Here is a 5,252-nt window from a genome sequence, read left to right as displayed (position 1 = left end):
TCCCTCAACTTCTTGCCCTGCCTCTGAACAAATTACCTCTGTCTTACCAGCAGTCTCCATCTTTCTCCCCAGTCTCAAAGGAAAAAGAGTCCTGCCTGCTCTCCAAGCCTATCCACAGGTGCTCTAGAACACATCCTGGTTTGTATTCCAGGCATTGTCTCTCCATCCATTTTCAATCTTCTATCTGTCCTCCACCTCCCCTACCCACCCTTCTCTCCTCTCCACTCTCTTCCCTTCCCCATCCTACTACCCAGCCACTCTACTTTTCTGCCATGGCTCTTTCTGGTCTCTATTCTTTTCCATTGATCTATTTGTCTGTTCTCTCAGCAATACTACACTGTCTCAATTACTGTAGCTTTATAGTAAGTCTTGAAGTCAGGTAATATCAGTCCTCTGACTTTGTCAGTCTTCTAACTTTGCCTTCTCCTTCAGTGTTGTGTTGACTATAGAATTAGTTTGTTGATATCCACACAATCATTTGCTGGAATTTTGATTGGGATTATATTGAAATCTATAGATCAAGCTGTGAAGAACTGATGTCTTATTGAGTTTGCCTACCTACAATCATTGAATATCTCCATTTATTTGGTTCTTCTTTGATTTTTTAAAATCAGAGTTTTTAGTTTTCCTCCTAGATCTTAAACGCATTTTGTTAGATTTACATCAAAATATAGGCCAGGTGCGATGGTGTATGCCTGTAATCCCAGCACTTTGGTAGGCCAAGGCAGGTGGATTGCTTGAGGTTAGGTGTTGGAGACCAGCCTGACAAACATGGTGAAACCCTGTCTCTACTAAAAATACAAAAAAAAAAAAAAAAAAAAAAAAAATTAGCCAGGTGTGGTGGCAGGTGCTTGTCATCCCAGCTACTCAGGTGACTGAGGCAGAAGAATCACTTGATCCCAGGAGGCGGAGATTGTAGTGAGCCAAGATTGTACCACTGAACTCCAGCCTGGGCAGCAGAGCAAGACTCTGTCTCAAAATTTAAAAAAAAAAAGATTTATATCAAAATATTTCATTTTGTTTTTTCCCGCCATCTTGGATCCTGCTGGGAACAAAACTTCTAAAAGAAAATATGTCTGGAAGGCTGTGGTCCAAGGCCATTTTTGCTGGCTATAAGCAGAGTCTCCGGAACCAAAGAGAGCATACAGCTTTTCTTAAAATTGAAGGTGTTTATGCCCGAGATGAAATAGAATTCTATTTGGGCAAGAGATGTGCTTATGTATACAAAGCAAAGAACAACAAAGTGACTCCTGGCGGCAAACCAAACCAAACAAGAGTAATCTGGGGAAAGGTAACTCGGGCCCACAGAAACAGTGGCATGGTTCATGCCAAATTCCGAAGCAATCTTCCTGCTAAGGCTATTGGACACAGAATCCAAGTGATGCTGTACCCTCATGCTGTACCCCTCAAGGATTTAAACTAATGAAAAGTCAATGAATAAAAGTGGATTTGTGCTCTTGTAAAAAAACATTTCAGGCCGGGCTTGGTGGCTCACACCTGTAATCCCAGCACTTTGGGAGGCCAGGGCGGTGAAACCCTGTCTCTACTAAAAATACAAAATTAGCTGGGTGTGGTGGTGCATGCCTGTAATCCCAGCTACTTGGCAGGCTGAGGCAGGAGAATCACTTGAGCTCAGGAGACAGAGGTTGCAGTGAGCTGAGATCGTGCCAGTGCACTCCAGCTTGGGCAACAAGACTGAAACTCCATATGAGAGAAAAAAATCATTTTGGAGGGTGCCTAATGTAAATGAAATTGTGTTTTCTTTCCTTCTTTTTTTTTTCTGAGACGGAGTCTTGCTCTGTTGCCAGGCTGGAGTGCAGTGGTTCGATCTTGGTTCACTGCAACCTCCACCTCCTGAGTTCAAGCAGTTCTCCTGCCTTAGCCTCTCAAGTAGCTGGGACTACAGGTGCATGCCACCATGCCCAGCTAATTTTTTGTATTCTAGTAGAGACAGGGTTTCACCATGTTGCCAGGATGGTCTCGATCTCCTGACCTTGTTATCCGCCCACCTCAGCCTCCCAAAGTGCTGCGATTGCAGGTGTCAGCCATGGCGCCCGGCCTGTGCTTGCTTTTAATTTCAAATTCCACTTGTTCATTGCTGATATATAGGAAACCCATTGGCCTTTTTTTTTTTTTTTTTTGAGACAGTGCCACTATGTTGCCCAGGCTGGAATACAGGGGCTATTCATAGGTGTGATCATCATGCACTGCACCCTTTTTTTTTTTTTTTTGAGATGGGGGTCTCACTCTGTTGCCCAGGCTGGAATGCAGTGGTGTAATCTCAGTTCACTGCAACCTTCGCCTCCCAGGCTCAGGTAATCCTCCTGCTTTAGTCTCCCAAGAAGCTGGGACTATAGGCGCACACTACCACATCCAGCTAATTTTCATATATTTTGTAGAGACGGGATTTCACTGTGTTGCCCAGGTTGGTCTCAAACTCCTGGACTCAAGTGATCTGTGCTCCTCAGCCTCCCAAAGTGCTGGGATTACAGGCATGAGCCACTGCATGGAGCCTACTGCAGCCTTGAACTCCTGGGCTCAAGTGATCCTCCTGCCTCTGCCTCCCATGTAGCTGTGACTACAGGCTCGTGCCACTGCAACTGGCTGACTTTTGTATACTAACCTTGCATCCTGCAACTATCATCACTTGCTATGATTGCTTATTAGTTCCAAGTGGTTTTTTTTTTGTCATCATTTATTTCCAGTTTTCTACATAATCATGTCATCTGTGACAAAGATGATTTTATTTCATTCTTCCCTTTACTATGTTTTAATTAGGTTGTCTTTTTATTATTGAGTTTTAAGACTCTTTCAATATTTTAAATATAAATCCCTTTTAAGATATATGATTTGCATGGCCGGGTGCAGTGGCTCATGCCTGTAATCCCAGCACTTTGGAAGGCTGAGGTGGGTGGATCACCTGAGGCCAGGAATTTGAGACCAGCCTGGCCAACATGAGGAAACCCTATCTCTAGTAAAGATACAAAAATTAGCCAAGTGTGGTAGTGCATGATTGTAATTCCAGCTACTCAGGTGGCTGAGGAGAATCACTTGAACTGGGGAGGTGGAGGTTGCAGTGAGCTGAGATTGCACCACTGCACTCCAGCCTGGGCAACAGGGTAAGACTCTGTCTCAAAAAAATAAATAAATAAATAAATAAATAAATAAAAATGTGATTTGCAGATATTTTCTCCCATTTTGAGAGGTGTCTTTACTTTCCGGTGGCCTTTCATTGAAGAACAAAAGTTTTTAATTTTGATGAAATTCACTTTATTTATTTTGCTGCTTTGTGCTTTTAGGTTCATATCTAAGAAGATTTTAACTAACTCAAGTTCCTAAAGACGTATTTCTATATTTTCTTCTAAGATTTTTATTGTTTTAGTTGTCCTAGCACCATTTGTTGGAAAGATTTTTCTTTTCCCCATTGAATTATCTTGGCATATTTGTGAAAAGCAATCGACCATAAATGCGAGAGTTTATTTCTGTACTTATAAGAACTGATCATACTTTTTTTTTTTTTTTTTTTTGAGACAGTCTCGAGACAGTCTCACTCTGTCATTCAGGCTGGAGTGCAGCAGCGTGATCTCAGTTCACTGCAACCTCTCCCTCCCAGGTTCAAGTAATTCTTCTTGCTTCAGCCTCCTAAGTAGCTGGGATTACAGGTACCTGTCACTACACCTGGCTAATTTTTGTATTTTTAGTAGAGACGGGGTTTTGCCATGTTGGCAGGGCTGTTCTCAAACTCCTGACCTCAGGTGATCCACCCGCCTCGGCCTCCCAAAGTGCTGGGATTACAGGTGCAAGCCACTGTGCCCGGCCCATACTTATTCTTAAGAAGCAGCTCAGGAATCTTTCCAACTTCCCTTTCTTCCGATTACGAACCGACTTAGGTGCTCCTTATGTTCTGCTCCATGGCACCCAGTGCTTACCTGTATTATAGCACTCCATTATCATGGCATGGTTGCTGCTTATTGTCTACTTAACTACGAAACTGCAAATTCTTCGAAGGATTTGCCTTGTCCACCTTTGAATCCTCCCAATCTATCACAGGTCTAGTCATTAACAAAGTTGTTTTTTTGTTTGTTTGTTTGTTTGTTTCAAAACATAGTTTCACTCTGTTGCCCAGGTTAGAGTGCAGGGGCACGATCTTGACTTACTGCAACTTCTACCTCCCAGGTTCAAGTGATTCTTGTGCCTCAGCCTCCTTAGTAGCTGGGATATAGGTGTGCAACACTACACCCAGTTAATTTTTGTATTTTTAGTAGAGACGGGGTCTTACCATGTTGGCCAGCCTGGTCTCAAACTACTGACCTCAAGCAATCTGCCCTCCTCTACTTCCCAAACTGTTGGGATTATAGGCGTGAGCCACTGAGCCTGGCCCTCATGTCTATTGAATTTAAAAATAAATTTTAGCTGGGCATGGTGGCTCACGCCTACAATCTCAGCACTTTGGGAGGCTGAGATGGGCAGATCGCTTGAGTCGGGAGTTCAAGACCAGCCTGAGTAATATGGCGAAATCCCATCTCTACAAAAAAATTAGCCAGGGATGGTGGCACATTCCTGTACTCCCAGAGACTCCCAGATTCTTGGGAAGCTGAGGTGGGAGGATTGCTTGGGCCCAGGAGGTCGAGGCTGCAGTGAATCGTGATTGTGCCACTGCACTCCAGCCTTGGGGGACAGAGTAAGATCTTATTTCAAAAAAAAAAAAAAGGAAAGAAAAATATAAGTTATATAGCATATCTTTATTTTATAATTTTATAAATACTTTATAAAATATTTATTTGATATCAAATATTCAAGTAAGAATGCAATCTGTTATTATTCATATGAAATAATATAGACCACTTCATGACAATCTTCTAGAATTATAGGAATTGCTAATCAACTAACGTCAATAAACAATAATTTATTGAGCATTTACTATGTAAAACCTGATGTGCTAGGTGCTGAATAGAATATTAGTTTTAAATTTATATAGCAGTACCTGCTATCAAGAAACTTACAGACTAAGTTAGAAAATAAGAGAATAGGCCGGGCGCGGTGGCTCAAGCCTGTAATCCCAGCACTTTGGGAGGCCGAGACGGGCGGATCACGAGGTCAGGAGTTCGAGACCATCCTGGCTAACACGGTGAAACCCCGTCTCTACTAAAAAATACAAAAAACTAGCCAGGCGAGGTGGTGGGCGCCTGCAGTCCCGGCTACTCGGGAGGCTGAGGCAGGAGAATGGCGTAAAAACCCGGGAGGCGGAGCTT

The 5,252-nt window shown here is 42.9% G+C and overlaps 1 pseudogene; it reads left to right on the top strand.

The window, feature by feature from the left end:
- Positions 1-1,072: 1,072 nt before the first annotated feature.
- On the top strand, positions 1,073-1,423 carry LOC112609241 (annotated as a pseudogene).
- The last annotated feature ends 3,829 nt before the right edge of the window (positions 1,424-5,252 follow it).

The sequence above is a fragment of the Theropithecus gelada genome, chromosome 16 (assembly GCF_003255815.1).
Source record: "Theropithecus gelada isolate Dixy chromosome 16, Tgel_1.0, whole genome shotgun sequence".
Classification (NCBI taxonomy): domain Eukaryota; kingdom Metazoa; phylum Chordata; class Mammalia; order Primates; family Cercopithecidae; genus Theropithecus; species Theropithecus gelada.
This window is presented reverse-complemented; position numbering and strand designations above follow the sequence as displayed.